This window comes from Eschrichtius robustus, chromosome 1 (genome assembly GCF_028021215.1).
Source record: "Eschrichtius robustus isolate mEscRob2 chromosome 1, mEscRob2.pri, whole genome shotgun sequence".
NCBI lineage: Eukaryota > Metazoa > Chordata > Mammalia > Artiodactyla > Eschrichtiidae > Eschrichtius > Eschrichtius robustus.
The window spans coordinates 182,057,955-182,077,155 of record NC_090824.1 but is presented as its reverse complement, the minus strand read 5'-3'; the positions used below and the strand labels follow the sequence as shown (position 1 = coordinate 182,077,155).

General features: G+C 41.1%; 1 long non-coding RNA gene across 1 annotated transcript in view; it reads right to left on the bottom strand.

The window, feature by feature from the left end:
• Positions 1-4,114: 4,114 nt before the first annotated feature.
• Positions 4,115-19,201, bottom strand: part of LOC137761593 (uncharacterized) — a 39,149-nt gene continuing 24,062 nt past the window's right edge. The window contains exons 2-3 of the long non-coding RNA XR_011073431.1: positions 7,382-7,554; positions 4,115-4,236 (exon numbers count right to left, since the gene is read on the bottom strand). This is a non-coding gene — a long non-coding RNA (uncharacterized lncRNA). The remainder of the gene's footprint in view (positions 4,237-7,381; positions 7,555-19,201) is intronic.

Below are 19,201 nucleotides of genomic sequence, written 5' to 3'. Positions count from 1 at the left end.
TTTTCATTGTGGGTGCTTAGTGAAGTTATACAAAATTAAACTGTGAAGGTTTATGCGTCATTAATTATGACCATCTCTTTTCGTTTCTGGCTATCCCTCATTTCCTTATGGGCTAGATAAAAATCTATTACATCAAGTAAAATTAAAGGGTTAACGATAGACTACCACGTAAGTCTTAAGAATCTGGGTCAGTGAAGCATACAACGCTTTGGGGGTTGCACATTTTATTGGGTCACAATGACAGAGGTTTCTAAGTTTTTCCTTCATCAGGTCTTTGAGGCAAATTGCAGCAGAAATCCGTGTTTCACCTTCCTCCTGTGTGAGCTTGGAAGACTTTGGAATCTTATGTTATTAATCTGTGCCCTAAACTCACCCACCTGCTCCCCAGACATGCCTGCTCCAGGTGAGACATGCTTTGTTAGTGGGAGGGACTCGGAAACACCCAACATCCCAAGAACACAAAGCCAAGTGCTAGTCAGGTTCTGTGAAATGTGTATCATGTGTAAATGGAACTGTTTGAGCCAGAAATACTGTCAAATTCTTTCTGGCTTAAACTTTCAAAAGCAAACAAGCAGAATATGAAAAGTTAATTATCTTTCCATTATAATTGTGTTGACACACTCTGTATGGGTTCCAAAATCAGCTGCTCTCGTCAAGTAAGAGTTGGATTTAGAATTTGAAATAGAAACCTAAACAAACATATAGAAAATATCATTTTATATTCCCTAATCTATATAGCTTAAAAAGGGACATATTTTCTTAGCTGAATACGAATACCTCTCAAATTAGTTCCTCCCATGTAAAGTATCTTATTTTACCCATCCATTTCAGGAAAGAGGTTCTGCTGCCTTTAAAGCAGACATCTTATTTTTATCCCTTTTATTTGAATGAGAGAGATTTGAAAACTGAATTATGTAAATATTTCAATGCATCTGCTATTATTTTATGGAGTTTATTAAACTACTTTAAAAAATTGTATAGTCTGTTTATTGTATGTATGTACATACAGTCTGATGACTTAAATTTAAAGTGGGTTCCGTAAAACCTGACTCAGTCTTGTTTAGACTGTTGAATATTGTTTTAGCCCTGTGCACTGGACTCTACCTCTGTATAGGAAAATTTTCCATATTAATGAGCATTGATCTGTATTAATTGGTTATGTTTCTTACACTAAGGATTTTTAAAACTCTGCTGTAAGTGTAGATTTCAGTTTTACTTTTGCAGTATGAATCACCTGACACTAAGGTAGATACTTTAGGTTTGTTTTATTTTTCTACATGATGATGGAGCCTTACATTTCATTCTCTGGTTTGTTCTAAGTTTGCCCAAAAAACACCCGACAACAACCAGTACAGTACCTATTGATAGATCATCGTGATGTAATTTGTTTGCAAGGTGATTCATGCCCTACAATTAAAGCTGGATTGCTATTTAGGAACACATTGTCTTAGTGTAGTTTTTGAATGGACAGTTTTCATCATTAATGAAGGATGAATAAAACCACACAATTTACTGACTTTAAGTTTAGATTTGACTTAACAAATGAAAGTATCCCAGTGAATTTTTCCTTTTTGACTTTTTTTTTTTTTTTTAAACTGGGAGAAGAGAAAGAAGTCAGGGGTTTAAAACCAAATTGGAGGGCAAGGTGGGAGGTCCTACCAAGATCCCCGACATGCCCTGTGCCTTATGCGCTGCCTGAGGCCGTCGTCTGGCTCCTCTCCTGGGCTGGCTGGCTCCCCGAGCCCCTCCTCTTGGTCTTTGGCAAGACCATCTCTATCTTGGGCTTTCCCTTGGGTCTGGGGGTTTTGATCCTCAGCTGAGCTGCAAAGCAGAATTTTGGGAGTGAGCGATTTTGATCCTTTCAGGCTGCTTTTGGTAACCTCTCACCTGGGGCCATATTTTACAGCTTTGAATTTTTTAAATAATAAAATATAATTCCTAGTTCATTGTGGGTACTTATTGTTAGGTAAATGGATACAGAGAACAAATAATGCCTACCTTCCTGCTGCATTTTTTGAATATTACATTGAGATAAAATTGAACAGGTTTTGTGGATGCTGAGTGAACCAGTTCTTTTCAAGAGCAGTGGAGAAGTGTTATGTGTTCTGTAGGTGTTGAGTGATCCTCAGAAGGACTGGGGCCTCCTGGAGGCCTAGCAGAGCTCGCCACTTGTGTAGCAATGCCCTGTTTCATCTGTGACCCCCTTCAGCCCCCTTGACTTCAATGGAGTCAGCGTCTCAAGACTCCCGTTGGGTGGATCATGGAGACATGGATTGTCTCCTGAAAGGCCAACCAAGGAGCCCCTACCCTTGTTGAAAAAGAGAAGGAAGTAGGGAACACACCCTCGACTGAAATGGGAAAAGGACACTGAAGGACTAATTTGGGATTCATATTTTAAGCTCTGTGGGTTGCAAGGAAGGCCCCTGCACCCACGTGCATTCAGGTCGTGACTGGCAACCCCCGAACGTCGAGCCTTCCCAGCACTTCTGCACCGAAAACAGATCATCCCGCAGGTGCTGGTGGACCCCGTCCAGGGTAGGGGGGCATGCAGGGGCTCGCAGTCGCCAGGGCTGCTGGACTCGGACCGGCCCAGGGCAGGGGCTTCCTTCCACTGCTTCCTGGTAGGTTTTCTTACTAAGTTTGCGTGTCTGGAGCTGCTCAAGGTCAACAGTGTCACTTTCCATTAGAAACGTTCATCTCTTGACTTGAAAGGGTCACAGGAGGCCTCTGTGTGTCTGCGTCGCTGTGAGCGTGGGCTGTAGGTCAGTGCCCGGGAGGTCCTGGTACCCACCTTGTCCATCGTAGGTCTTGCAGGAAGCACCCTGGAGGAACCTGTGTCCTTTAGGGACTCGGTCTGGGTAGGGAGCTTTATTCCTTAAAGAACTTTGTTTAAATAGAATGCAGGATAAAAGTATGGCATTCCAAAATAACTGCCATTTTGAACAAAAATACTAAATGTAACTAGAACGTAGGCATAACATTTATATTAACAAACAGTGGTATTGATTTGTATTGTAATGGAACCTTGGGTTTCAGTCTCAGACCAAAGTTAACTTGCTTTGCGACCTTGGACACGTTACTTCACCTCTCTGGATCACTCAGTGAATTTGACTGGCAGAGATACACTTGCTCATGTTTTCACCACCTGTCTTACTGTTTCTAAACACACTCTGCGCAGCCATTCTTGCGTCACGATTGGTGGATGCTGCTCTGCGTGGATGTAGGAAGGCTGGATCCACTGAAAGACAAGTGCGAGCTTATCTGTGAGCTTCCCCGGGAAAATCGGTTGTCTCTTCCAGGGCGCCCTCCCAAAGAAGAGTGGCCATCGGCAGATACAGCTGTTTTTAGGAGGAGGACGTGGGTGTCCAGAATTCAGCTGCTGTCTGTCCTTCCCGGGTCTGCCCTAATGCTCCTGACTCTGCAGCTTGTCGTCCAGTTGGGTTTTACTGGACCCTGTGGTTCCTGTCCATGGTGATGGACAATGAAAATCTTGCAACAGTGAAGTTGGGCGTTGGAATCCTCCCCCGACAAATGTCTTGAGAAGGGTGCTGCATCTCTGTGTTAGCCCCCAGGTGATGCTTATCCTTCTTAGACCTGCAGACCCAAAGCTCTGGGGGCCACCCCGGAGGAGAAGGGCTTCACTCCTGCCCTGTGGCACTTCCATGGAACTTGGCCACTTGCAGGCTTCCCAGATCTGCCTCTGCTCACCAGCTCCTGGATCTTCTGCAAAGGACCTGCATTTGGGGGGACCAAAGGAGTTGGGGTCCACTCCAAAGAGAAGAGCAGCATTTGGGGGGCAGCATAAGGTAAAGCAGTGACTGTGCAGGGTTGGGACGCACGAGTATGAGGCCTCGCCAGGGCACACTGGGCATTTGGTCTGGCAAGTCTCAGAGCTTGGCTGGATTCCCAGAGCTTCATATTTCTTTAAAGCAAAGAAATGTGTCACCCCCTGGGTCACCCTAAGATCCTTCCACTCCTAATACTCAGTTATCCTACGAATCACTTAGTTATTCTGAGATTTCCAGGAGCAGTCTCGGGACTCAGAACGAGAGATTGACTCACCCCTGCAATATTACGAAAACAAACGCAGAATTTGGGAAAGCCTACCGTGAAGCGTTCCAGGGTCTCACCAGGGAGGGAAAGACGAGCATCTGGTTGGTGCATTTTCTGCTCCCAGTCAGGACTGCGAGTGTGCAGGTGGCCCACTGTCACTGAGGCAAAGTGGACACAGAAGGCCTGGGGCACCAGGGGGACAGGACCACGTATAAATGGGTTAGACCAAGGCAGGAGGCAAGGGGACTTCATGCAGATGTTCATCTGACAAGAGTCCCAGGCGGTAACTGATCACCCTCTTGTGTTTCTGGTTCTTTTTCTTCTTCATCATCTTCTTGTATTTTCATTTTTATTATATTTGATCATTATCTGCATCTCTTCTATCAGCTTTTATAGTCCTATACTGACTGATGGCCTTTCAGAAGGTCAACAGTGGATTTAAAAGTACATTGGTAAGGAAAGACAAGATAGGGGTAGGGGGAGTAAGAAGTACTAACTACTATGTATAAAATGAATAAGCTACAAGGATATATTGTATAGCACAGGGAATAGAGCCAATGTTTTATAATAACTATAAATGGAGTATAACCTTTGAAAATTGTGAATCACTGAAACTTTCGTAATATTATAAATCAACTATACCTCAATAAAATATAGTAATAAACAATAATAAAAGCTTACAGAAAGTATTTAAAAAGTACATTGGTAAGAAGTAGATTGGCCTCATATATAAAGTGACTCTTTTAAAGCTTATGTTATTAAATGTAATGGGGAATTTAATTGGTGAGATTTTAATGTCTTCAAATACTTATGGCTATTCTGCTTTTTCATTTTTCAGAATTTCTCTCAGGCTTCCAAGATTTAAAAACAAAAAGGTTTTGTAACACATAGTGAAAAATACATTTCTGTGATATCTTTGTAAGATTATTTAATGGTGCTTTGATCTGAGCCCTCATTGGAAGAAACAAATGTGGATTTAAATTATGGAAGAGTTCCCCGGTTATTGTTTTCTGAAGGATTGAAAAAGCTAATGGTACAAGGGAGAAAATGGTACCCTAAAACTCTTAAGGCATCCCCAAAGAGCTCTTGTTCATTAAGCCTTAGTGAATTCTTCAACATGCAGCCCCTCTTTTCCTGACTTTCTTTATTCAGCAAAGCCAAGAATGTGACCCCCTCCCAAATTTTTTAAACAAAATTAAAATGCTATATACTCATCAGAATAGTCAGAATCTTACTTTCCTTCTTAACTTACAAGTAGTGATTATGCAGTGAAGTAGATGTTCCATGTTCCTGCTAATTTTAGTTTGTCAGCATTTTCTGGAAGCAACTAGAAGTCGTATGTATTTAGACAGCTATGCTTTCTGCCAATCCAGCTAGCTTCAGGAACTGGGGGGGTTTCATTCTTACTTTATGCCAAAACCTGTTTGGGATGATGGCTGTTACCATTAGTCTTTTGACCTCTGATTGATTTGCATTTATTTGAAAAATTTGAGTTGATCGTCCTTAATAATTAATCCCATTCCTATGTGTTCTTACTTGGATTGCCCATGAAAACAAAATCAGAGTTTAATTCACTGAGTAAAGCAGTAGCCTTATTTTATAAGTGCTAAAGAGCAAGCATAATTTATTGCACAAATAAAACTAAGGAATAGTATGTGTTTTTTTTCCTTAAATTCCTGCAGACACATGGATTTGGAATTCCTTTTCTAATTTGGGATTTCTCTTCCCAGGAACACACTGACTTCTGTTCCCAGGAACACACGCCTCACAGCACAGAGTGATACATTTCATGTCCTTGGGCTAAAATATTCTAGTAGATCCATTTTCAGAACTTAATCCCAGTCTTGAAATATTTAAATTCTTTTTTATATTTATTCCCCGGCATGAGCCTGATGCCCTGCATACATCGTTAATCCTTTGGGTGAAAGAGGATCAACCCAACAGAAACATTCCTCTTTACATTACCTCCTTGTGGAATAAGGAAGGAGCAGAAAGGGATGTAAGAACTTGTTCATCTAGAGTCAGAAAATCTCAGTGTTGGAATCATCATCCACATTCATTTTCAGATGAGGAAATTAGGTTCAGGATGTGAAGTGAAGGGGAAATGAACATGAAGGTCAAGTCTGGCTTTGGCTTTGGTAGGTAGCTAACAAATAATTGGTCCTGATGGGAACCATGTTGATTTTTCACATTGAGTACCTTGAGGATTAAAACCTCATTGCAAACCAATAATTATGTAAGTGTTGATGTTCAAAAGTCACATGTTCATAACTCCGTTCAGTTGAATCTATCCTTCATTTAAGGTGAACACAACTGATGGAAGGCATGGGTCCCATATTGAACTGAGTTGCTGACTATGAAGCTAATAAGTCTGAAGCTTCCCTGACACCTACATGCCCGATTACATACTTGCAGCAATGAACCTAAAAAATCAATGTTATATTTACAAACTCCAATGGTAAAATATGTGGACAGATCCTGCATACAGCTGGACGTAATTTAAAATGTATGCCTCGTCCTTGGAGCTGTTCCTCTTATGCCACTCTTTACAGTCAGTCAGGACTCGGGGAGCCCTCCATGTGCACACAGTGCTGTGCTGATAAAAGAAGGGAAAGACGCTGTCCCTGCCCTCCAGGAGCTTACAGTTGAAGTACAAAGATGAAGTGTTATTTTCTCATAAATGAGGGGACAATAGGAAATTAGAATATAGACAGAATCTATGGATAAGGATCATATACTTATAACTTAGAGAAAATATGCTAATGGACTACAGAAGTCAGGGAAGGCTTCCTAGCAGATATGGGACTGTGGCCGGAGCCTTGGAATCTTTGTAGGATACAAACTGGAAGAGAAAAGGGATTCTAAGCAAAGAGAGCAAGTGTGACATGGTGAGGCTGAGGACCAGTGTGAAAGGATAAAAAATATGTGCAGTACATCCAAGGGATACTGAGTAAGTAGGGCTGGGTTTGTGGGAGCCTGGAAACCTGGGCTTCTGCCAGGAGAGATCGGATCTGTGTGCTCACATTTTCATTCCTCCAACAAGGCAGCTGCTGGAGATAACTGCCTGGCCTCAGATGAGTTCTGCTATGGATTAGCTCTGTGACCCCAAGCAAATCACTTAACCTTTCTGAACCTCCGTTCTCGCATCTGTAAAGTGAGGACAAAAATAGTACTTCCCTCCTAGGACGATAATGAAGATTCAGATGAAAAGAGAACCCGTGCCTGGAACACAGTGAGTGTTCAGTATGTGTTCATTATATTTTGATTCTGGCCTGCTGCCTGTAAGGACCAGCCTTCCTAGGCAAGCCCTTCATCCTACTTCACTCACCTAGAGAAGATCATCCTGAACACAGAGAGGACGTGGCAGCAGCACCTTCCTGTAGAAAGCCGTTCTCTGAGCCATCCCCGCGGACCGCAGGCTGGAGGCTGAGGCGACCTAGGCCACAGACTCAGCCTTCGCTTTTGCAGAGTCAAGAGACCCAGAAGGGCTGGGCAGGGTAGCTGAGGAGAATGGAAGAGCAAGAGGAACTAAGTTCCATCAGTGGGAATGAATCATCCAATTCCTGTTTGAACCCTTTTCCCCAAGGGAGCATCCTTGCCTCAGACAGGCACCCAGCAGAGTCAGAGCCAACGACATGGGCATCAGCTTCGGCTTCACTGGAATGGCTAACGTGGTCGCGTCCCCAAGCCCTCCCAGCTGCCATTTATACAAGGAGAATGAATCCTTGGCTGCACACCACGAGAAGGAAGAGTGACTTGGTCTCCCCAAGCCATTAAAGAGTTTCCAGTGCCTCAAAACGCAACTAGTGGGCTTCCCTGGTGGCGCAGTGGTTGAGAATCTGCCTGTCAATGCAGGGGACACGGGTTCAAGCCCTGGTCTGGGAAGATCCCACATGCCGCGGAGCAGCTGGGCCCGTGAGCCACAACTACTGAGCCTGCGCGTCTGGAGCCTGTGCTCCGCAACAAGAGAGGCCGCGATAGTGAGAGGCCCGCGCACCGCGATGAAGAGTGGCCCCCGCTTGCCGCAACTAGAGAAAGCCCTCGCACAGAAACGAAGACCCAACACAGCCAAAAATAAATAAATAAATTTAAAAAACAAACAAACAAAAAAACCAGTGCCACAGAATGAGATCATTTCCCTAAGGAAATTTTCAAAGTGAATGATTTCTTAGGAATTACAAAAGAACATGACTTTGCTTGGCAGATAGAATGAAGTGATGCCAATGAGTGACATAGAATTTTCTAGAAGAAAGTAGAAGAGAAAATATTTACCAAAGGTTTGCCAGACATTCTGTAGGCATTCTGATGTCTTGACCAGTTTATTATATTCTGGAACATTTCTCTATTCCTAATTGAATCTAGAACCTGGGCAAAGCACTCTTTCTTATCCAAGCAGATACCCTAATATTTCCCTCAGTCAACACTGCCAATGTTCATCTCCAGCCAACACTGTTTTCTTCCTTACCCACCTCCACACTTCCTATATGCCCTATAGTCTTAAAAGTCTCAAGGAAAACAACAATGCCATACCACTACACACCTATTAGAATGGCCAAAATCCAGAACACTGACAACACCAAATGCTGGTGAGGATGTGGAGCATCAGGAACTCTCATTTGTTGCCGGTGGTACCATTTGTTGCAAAATGGTACCGCCACTTTGGAAGACAGTTTGGTAGTTTCTCACAAAGTTAAACATAGTCTGACCATAGGATCCAGCAATCGTACCCCTACGTATTTACCCAAATTAGTTAAAATTTATATCCATATGAAAATCTGCACATGGATGTTTACAGCAGCCTTATTCATACTTGCCAAAACTTGGAAGCAACCAAGATGTCCTTCAGTAGGTGAATGGATAAATAAACTGTGGTACATCCAGACAGTGGAATATTATTCAGCACTAAAAAGAAACGAGCTACCAAGACATGAAAAAACGTGGAGGACACTTAAACACATATTACTAAGTAAAAGAAGCCAATCTGAAAAAGTTGCAATACTGTATGATTCCAACTATGTGACATTCTGGCAAAGGCAAAACTATGGAGACAATAAAAAGACCAGTTGTTGACTGGGGTTTGGGGGAGTGAGGGATGAATAGGTGGAGCACAAGGATTTTTAGGGCAGTGAGACTATTCTGTATAACACTATAATTGTGGATACATGTCATTATACATTTGTCCAAACCTGTAGAATACACAACACCAAGAATGAACCCTCATGTTAACTATGGACTGTGGACAATTATGATGTGTCAGTGTAGCTTCTTCAATGATAACGAATGGACCACTCTGGTTGGAGGTGTTGATAAGAGGAGGGCAGCTATGCCTGAGTGGCAGCAGGGTGCATATGGGAAATCTCTGTGCCTTTTGCTCAATTTTGCTGTGACTCTAAAACTGCTCTAAAAAAATAAACTCTATTGTTTTTTAATCTAAGGAAAATAGATTCCAGAAAATTAGTAGTGATGTTTTGCAAACATAAAAACTGCTTCTTGCACTGAGAAACAATTCCCATCACTGCCCTTAGACCTCTACTGAATGATATTTTTGCTGTTTTCCCGGTGCTGAAGGACCAGGGCAGGGACCCTCTCCCACTCCACACAGAGTTATACTGTAAGCTCTCTGAAGCCAGTAACTGTCCTATTTAACTTTATCTCCCAAACACACAGCTCAGTCAATGGCACACAGTTGTCAACAAATGTTAACTGAATGTCTGGATGGCTGAATCAATCCAAAATGAAGTCCTTAGTGAAAAAAATATGCTTGACATTTGCTTATTCAAATGCAAGGGGGGTGGGATGGAGAGGAATCTTCCTTTTTTAAAATAGTGAGACATGTATTACTTATAAAACAAATGTTTTCTCATTGTAGAGGATTAAAACGTACACATAAAGAAAAAAATACAAAATCCCTATTCTTTCACCCCACAAATATAACCATTCATAATAGGGGTATTTTTAAGGCATAATTATACACGTAGCAAAGGTGGAAAGAGGAATGGTTCAAAGCACAGATCCTAGAGCCAGACTGCCTAGATTCTAATCCCAATTCTTCCATTTACTAGCTGGGTGACCTTGTATGTATCCTTTAATACATTTATTTTCCATGTGTTTATAATATGCAGGGCTCTCTACGCTCAGAGACAGGTAGGGGCTTGTCCCATTCAGATCTAAGGGCAATACTGCTTTTACCAATATTGATCAGAATCCAAACACATGATCTCAATATAATGTAAGGGGAGTCTAGGAAATTTGGCCTTCCTGTGTGCCGAGGAAGAGGAAATGTGAGTGTAAGCCATGCCCGTGTCATTAAGTATCATTTGGAAACATGACTTTTAGTGGTGGCAGTATTCCAGCATATACATAACTATACTGTATTCAGTTCTCTCCAATTTATAGCCCTTCACACAACAGACTGTCACGAGGCTTCTGAAACTTCCTAAGATCCCTGTAGATTCAGAATGGCCAAGTCAGCTCAAAACCATGAAGACTCTTGGGGTGAAGGACAATTAGAAGCAATCGTCCAGCTCCAAGACAGGTCCACACAGACAGCATTTCATGTAGGACAACACTGGTCAGCATCAGTGTGGAAATTCCGGTTAAGTCTCACAATGGTAACTAATGTGCACATGTCTTAGGAACATTTCTTAAATTTCATTCTCAGTCTTTATTTCAGCAGATGAATACCACAACTCCTTTTTATATTCCTTTATCTCCATATATACATTATAGGAATATATAGATACTGTGGGTATGTGTGAGTATACATATTTTTCTTCTAGTCTCTCTCTCCACACACACACATATATATAGTCTAATGTATAGTGTATATAGTATATATGATATATACATACGTGTGTGTATATATATATACATACATGTGTATATATATATATATATATATATATATATATATATATATATATATATATATATATACATACACACAACAGAGAGACTAGAAGGAGAGAGTGGAAGAAAATATACCAAAGGCTAAATTTGGTTCTCTTTACATTGGAGATCATGGATGATTTTTTTTCCTAATACTTTTCTACATTTTCTAAATTAGCCATAATTTAGAGACTTCTGGGACACTATCAAATGAAATAATATACACATACAAGAGTATCCATGACATAACTCTTAGCTACATCTTCACCATTATATCGTGTTATCACACTATATGTTCTTGCTATTTTAAGTTATGTGTGGGTCCTTAAACAAGTTTTTTTTTTCTTTTTTTGTTAATATTGCTTTCTCTTCCTGAATGCCTCTCAAGTCTTCTTCACCTAGAGGCGAATTTCAGGACTCATTTCAGATCATTAACACTTCCGGAAAGCCTCTGCTTTCGTAAGTATAGCATTGTAGAAAGTACTGGAGATCTTACCTTTCCAGAGGAGAAACTTTCTTCCTGGGAATTAATTATTGGAAATCTCTGCTCCCTTCTCCCCCCAAACTCCACATCACCAAGTCAATAATAACTCAGTGGCTGTCTCTTCTTCAATATCCTCTTTAATCTGCTTACATCTGGGTTCCTTCATATTTTCTACCCCTTTCCTCATCTGGCTCAGAATTAGTGGGAGAGGTAGTAGAGAAATCATCAGAAACCAGAAATTAGGAAAAACTTCTTTACCTTAGCCAGAGAAGAGATGGTTCAGCACCAAGGACAAGGGCACCCATGCCCGGCTGGGCTTTCTTCCCTGCCCTGTCGTCCCCATCAGTATTTTAGCTGCATCATGCCTGTGTTCCTTAGGTTAAGAGCTCCTCCTCACTGCTGAGTTTATCTCTATCAGAGCTGTCACTTTATACTGAAATTACGTGTTTCTTATTATCTCCCCTGCCACACTTAGGGGTAGCCTCCTTAGCTGCACTTAGCACAATTCCTGGGGCATAGCAGACTCTGCAAATTATAGACGAATTAATAAATGAAACAATGACAATAAATCCACAAATAGATTTCATAAGACAGAGTAAAATCCAAGGACACAGTTAGATACAACAAGTATGCTTGGAAGCAAAGTCATGTATTTGTTATTACTCCTTCAGACATTAGTTCTCAACCCTGGCTGTGCCTCAGAACGATCTTTAGAGATTATTAAAAATGCAAAATCCAAGGTGCTACTCCAGAAATGTAGAATAAGAATCCTAAGAGTGGGGGCTTGTCATGTGTATGGGAGGCGGGGGACAGGTGATTTCCAAGGGCATGAAATAATTCTTCCGCAAATAGTCGTAAGGGCTGCCACATCCCTAGAGGGAGAATCAGGCATCTGGAGAGGGAGGAAGCTCCCCCTGCTCTTGTTTATATGAGCAACAGGACCCGATCTTTTCATCTAGGTGAAACAGAAATCAGGAGGATTGTGTCTTTATGCTGACATCTACTGGTCTCTCACTTCTGGTGTAATAGTACAGGTAAAGTTATTCTTTCAGGTCCTTCCCTTTCCATCTGCAACCTACAAGTAAACAGTCCTCAGAACCATTTCACTTCCCAGGTGGTGCCAGTAACACAGGATAAGTCCACTCTGCTTCAACTAGGGAAGCAAAGAAATGCCAACAACAGCACAGTGGATGTGAAAGAAAATCTGTTTCAAGCTTTTGATTTCCTTTCTTTTTGTGAACTTCACCTTTCTGGTTATCTTTGTAGAACTAGCTACAAGGTTTTCTCATCAAATATTGATGAGAGGGCTTTCTGCCAGATTTTCCCAAGATCTGAAAGAATTTATTAACTGGACTCTACCATTCAATTCAATTCAGGAAAATCATTCCTGGGTCTCTCATTACATCCACCATTATAGCATTTGACCCAGTCCTGCCCTGAAGGAGCTTATGCTCTGGTTAAAGGATATGGTGTTGGCCTCAAGTTATGTGAATGAAGACTCTGGCCATCCTCTTCATCACTCTTCTGCCGAATCTAGGAGCTGCCTTTTATAACATAACTCTCCTGATCAAAAAACAACTCACATGACAAGACTACAAGGCAGCCTAATATTTTTATTGAATTTTAAAACTTCTTGATTTATTAGCTATGATGTTATCTGAAACTTGTGTTTTAATATTTCTGAATCCCTTATTAATAAAGCATGAAAGTTGTTTCATTGCAGGAGAATATTCAAACTCTAAAAATTATAGTCAGTTTAAAAAGATCACATTAGATGAAATACTGGAAATTTCAAGGTATTGAAAACATTTAGAAAAATAGAAAGATTGTTTTAAAATGTGTATCTCCTTCAGTTAATATGAAATGTATATGTTTTCTTCCTTTAGTAGTAAAAATACATCTTCTACATTCCTGATCTTTTCAGGAAGGTTAACCTCCAAAATATAACAAAAACGCCTGCTGTTCAAGGAAGGATATGCTCTCTTTAAATACAACTAGAATCAGTGTATATAAAGTCATATTATTACAGTGTGTTCCATATGGCTCCCATTTCCTGATTTGTCAAAATAGAAATGACAGGAGAGAGACATTGCTAAAGATCCAATGAAAATGAGAAAACCATTACAAATCACCTGCAAATGAACATAAGCTTTATAATTAAACAGTCTTGAGTGTGAATTATCACACAGAGAAAAGTTATTTAAAGCATGATGCGGAATTGTGTCTGTACTGATTTATGTCGTGGAAGTTTAAAATGTAAGGCATTACAAGAGTAGTGCATGTAAGAAATGCAGTTTCTCTTGCATTAAGAAAGGAGTCTATTTTTATCAAAACTCAAAAACTTCCTAGTAATTTATTTCAAAATGCTACCTACATGCCATCAACGGTCCTTTCATCTTCAGCCTGGTAATGTATTTTCTATTATGAACATTTGTGTACAACTGTTTGTGTGGACATATGTTTTCATTTCTTTGGGGTACACACCTAGGAGTGGAACTGCTGGATCATATGGTAACTCTATATTTAATCATTTGAGGAACTGCCAGACTGTTCCAAAGCAGCGGCACCATTTTCCATTCCTACCAAGAGTGCATGAGGGTTCCAATTGCTCCATACTCTCGCCATCTGTCTCTTTGACATCTTTTTGACATTGGTAGCTAGTCTGGTGTGTGTCAAGTGGTATCTCATTGTGGAATTCACCCCTCTTTGCGGTGATTTGTGATTTGCTAGACCTTGTAAACATTTTTTCTTTGCCTGCGGGCACAAGGTGAAGCTTTTCTGTAGAGGGCATGGAAGGGAGATGGCAAGAGGAAAGAGCCTCTCCTCCTGATTCTGGTGTGCCTTTCTTCCCACTCCCGTGCTGAGGCTGCCACTGGCATGGGAGAAACCCACTGGTGCTCACCCTCCAGCAGGTTTGGCTGGCTCCCCGGCCAGGAAATTTCCTTCTCACCAGCCCCAGCCCAACAGCTGTGGACCACCTTTGGTCTGAGGCACTTCAGGAACCTTGCTGGCATTTGGTAGCTACAGCCGAACCCTCTCCAAAGAGGTCTGAATATCCATCTTGGGGTGGGGGAGCCCTCTTACAAAGTTGTTCCTTCCTTGGATTCTCTCCCTTAGCCTAGAGATAGCAACTGTTCCTTGCCTTTCCTACTGTTGTATTATTTGCAATATTTTTTACCCCTTTTAGTAATTACCCACCTTTTACAAGTTAATAATTGCTATGGTCTGAATGTTTGTGTCCCCCCAAAATTCATATGTTGAAATCCTTTTTTTTTTTTTTTTAAGATTTTTTTGATGTGGACCATTTTTAAAGTCTTTATTGAATCTGTTACAATATTGCTTCTGCTTTATGTTTTGTTTTTTTGGCCACGAGACATGTGGGATCCTAGCTCCCCGACCAGGGATTGAACCTGCACCCCCTGCATTGGAAAGCGAAGTCTTAACCACTGGACTGCTAGGGAAGTCCCCATATGTTGAAATCCTAATGCCCAGTGTGATGGTATGAGCAGGTGGGCCTTTGGGAGGTGATTAGGTCATGAGGGCAGGTCCCTCATGAATAAGATGAATGCCCTTATAAAAGACACCTCAGAGAGCTCCCTTGCCCCCTTCTGCCATGTGAGGATACAATGAGAAGTCTGTGATCCAGAACAGTCCCTCACTTCACCATGCTGGTACCCTGATCTTGGACTTCCAGACTCAATAACTGTGAGAAATAAATTTCTGTTCTTTATAAGTTACCCAGTCTGCAGTATTTTGTTATAGCAGCCAAAATGGACTAGGACAAGCTTTACATTAAATTTTCCTTGTTTAAATTACTGGTGTGGTTTATGTCTCCTAATTGGATCCTGACTGATAAAACATTTGCCTTCTTTTATTACAGTTAGATATAGTGAACATTTTCTTTTTTAATTAGTCATAGCAACATCAATCTAAAATAGAGTTCAATTTACTTTTACAACCTTAAAGTAGGTTAAAATCTGGGCCTTCCCTGGTGGTGCAGTGGTTTAGACTCTGTGCTCCCAATGCAGGGCGTACGGCTTCGGTCCCTGGTCGGGGAAGTAAGATCCCACATGTTGCATGGCACGGCCAAAAATAAAATAAAATAAAAATAAAACCACTTTCAAACACATTTAAAGAAAAAGACTAAAAAAAATAAAGTAGGTTAAATTATTGTGGCAGTGCTATCTAAATTCACCTTTGCAAATTTAACATAGTATTAGAATGTCAAAATCTCTAGTAAACAGTTATAAAAAGAAACCTATAGGGACTTCCCTGGTGGCGCAGTGGTTAAGAATCTGCCTGCCAATGCAGGGGACACGGGTTCGATCCCTGATCTGGGAAGATCCCACATGCTGCAGAGCAACTAAGCCCGTGCGCCACAACTACTGAGCCTGCACTCTAGAGCCCCTGAGCCACAACTACAGAGCCCACGTGCCACAACTACTGAAGCCCACGCACCTAGAGCCCATGCTCCACAACAAGAGAAACCACTACAATGAGAAGTCCGTGCACTGCAACAAAGAGTAGCCCCCGCTCGCCGCAACTAGAGAAAGCCCACGTGCAGCAACGAAGACCCAGTGCGGCCAAAAATAAATAAATAAATTAATAAATTAATTAAAAAGAAAGAAAACTATAAAGGGAAATTCTAAAACTTCTGAATCGCCATCACTGTAATGAAAGAGCTGTAACTTTATGTGACAGTTTACTTTCAAATTTTAATTAACTGTCCCTTGAAATAAATGCAAAAATATGTGTCCAACTCAGCATAAAATTGGAATGGGATGCTTCATGCATTTGCAATATACATATTCCTTTGGCAACTATTTCTTATCATATTGAACTATAAGGTTATAATTTGGTTTCAAATTGTAGGAGTACTAGGTTATGAAACAAAATAAAATAAAATGGACTAAGGAGACCTTCCTCTGACCACGTTGATTTTAATGGAAACCAAGGAAGGGGCACTGCACTGTCATCCATTAGTTAGTACAGTCAAGTTCACAGAGAGCCAGCCTGGGGCAGGCATGGTCAAGAACTGGAAGGAACTCAATTATTCCTTCTCTAATATATTTTTATCTTGCCATTTCCTGTCCTAAATCATGTAGAAGTCCATATTCATGCCCATGGCTAGCATCTGCTCTGGCACCTGCCAACTTCACGTTTGTATGGAGTTCATTTGACACTTCCTGCTCGACAGATAGCTGTTGGTAAATTCTGATGTGAATTCCCATGCCCCAGCATTATGGTCCTAAAACACCTCCATATACTGGAAAGAACTAACGTAAATTTTTTTTTTTAATTTTTAAAAAAATTTTTCACATAAGAACATGGTTTCTTTTATTTATTTATTTATTTTTGGCTATGTTGGGTCTTAGTTTCTGTGCGAGGGCTTTCTCTAGTTGCAGCAAGCTGGGGCCACTCTTCATCGTGGTACGCGGGCCTCTCACTATCGCGGCCTCTCTTGTTACGGAGCACAGGCTCCAGACACGCAGGCTCTGTAGTTGTGGCTCACGGGCCTAGTTGCTCTGCGGCATGTGGGATCTTCCCAGACCAGGGCTCGAACCCGTGTCCCCTGCATTGGCAGGCAGACTCTCAACCACTGCGCCACCAGGGAAGCCCCTAACGTAAATTTTTAAGATGGCATTAACTCAAACTCCACAAGTGAAAAATAAAGCAGCAAAACTTTACAATCAGGTCTACTTGAATGTGACTATCAGGGCATTCAGGTTCAGCTTGATTGCCCTACAGCCTGACCCAAGTTACTTTGATACTAACATTTCAGTTATACACAGCTACAGCTCTCAAAGTGGTTCCTTGAAAATATTTCTTTTTAAAACTTCTCTTGAATTTCAGTAGATAGTGTTTTCAGTACTAAGCATATGGTGAATAGCGTGGTTTTATGGCTATAAATGCCCAGTTAATAGGAACAAAGTGAAACAGCCCAGAATCCCAAGGTAGAGGAATCCCAGGGCAGTTCCTCTTTGGTTCCATTATATCCCTGGACATATAACACTTTCTTATCAGATAAGGTGATGTAAGGAAAGGGCACAAGCTCTGAGAGAGCCAAACAGAGTTAAAACGAGGCCTCTGCCAGAACAAGCCCTGAGAACTTGGCAAGTCATTTACTTCTCTAGACCACCGTAAAGAGGGCAAAATACTACCTACCTAACACAGTTATCATGCAGATTAATGAATACAAACATTTTAGCCAGCATCTGGCGTATGCTAAATGTTCAACAAATGGTTACTAGGAGTGTGGTGGGAATAAATGACATAGTAGTGTTTTTAAAGTTAATTAGCTCACACGCAACAAAAGAATGCTATTGATATTACTCAATTAGGTATATGAAAGCAACCTCACATTAATCTGTGATATGTCTACTCCCATCATTCGAATATCAATCATGACAATATCAAGTCAATTCTCCCAATTATATGTGAAAGTTCCATCCAGCTGCCATAAAGTTAAGGGTAGCTTGCCTTCTGTCTGTGTTCCCCCAAAACTCATATGTTGAAGCCCTAACCTCCAGTGAGGCTGTGCCTTTAAGGAAGTAGTAAAGTTAAATGAAGTCAAAAGGGTGGGGCCCTGATCTGATAGGATTAGTGCCCTTATAAGTAGAGACACCAGAGGGCTCTCTCTTTCCCCACTAACCCCCTTCCCACTCCCTCAACACTCCATCCCCTGTGTGCATACATCTGAGAACATAGCAAGAAAGCCAGGAAGATAGTTCTCACTAGAAACCAAATCAGCCAAGACCTTGATCTTGGACTTCCAGTCTCCAAAACTGTTAAAAAATAAATTTCTGTTGTTTGACCCACCTAGCCTTTGATACTTTATGACAGTCCAAGCTAAGATACCAGTCAACTACTAAAGTGCTGACTTGAAAGAACTGTAAACCTCAGAGAAGAATTATTTATTTCCTGAGTAGCTTTAATTCTTATGTATGGCAGCTGAGTTCACTTAAGTGCATAACATGCATAGTTTAGCATCCCTGATGTTTCAACAAATCACTTACTGTATAAGCAATTATAGTTTGTACCCCCAGTAGACGCCTCCCAGCACTAAAAGGCTAGGAATGCTAAAATGCATTCAGTCAAGAAATCTCTTTATAGCAAACTAGCTTTGACAGGATTAAATATATGAATAAGAAACACTGCATTCAAAGCACTAAGAAATATTTGAATGTCAGGATTTACTTAAATCTATGAAATTTATATAAAGATAATGATCATGTTTCTTGAATGAAAATTCCCTGAGGGTGGACTACCTCAGACACATCCTCTATTCTTATCTTTGATATTTTAAAAAATGTATAGTTTTGGTGACTTTAATATTCCTGGCTTGAGGGACTTGCTGGTGGTCCAGTGGGTAAGACTCTGCGCTCCCAATGCTGGAGGCCCAGGTTTGATCCCTGGTCGGGGAACTAGATCCCACACGCATGCCGCAACTAAGAAGCCCGCATGCTGCAACTGAAAAAAAAAAAAAAAAAAAAAAAAAGGGAGACCCAGTGTAGCCAAAATAAATAAATAATTTTAAAAAATATTCATGGCTTGCATCTGCTCCTACACTGCTAGTTGATGTCAGTGTGACTGGCGGGCACACTGCCACTTAATGTGGCTGAAAATAAGCCACGCACAGAGCCAAGTGCATCACCTGTGGCAGGCTTAAGAATCACAGCCTCATAGATCGGAGACTTTTACTCATCAGCCCTTCAACTCCATCTCAAAGACTTGATTTCATAGCCCCATCAACAGCACAAGGTTCCCTCTTATATG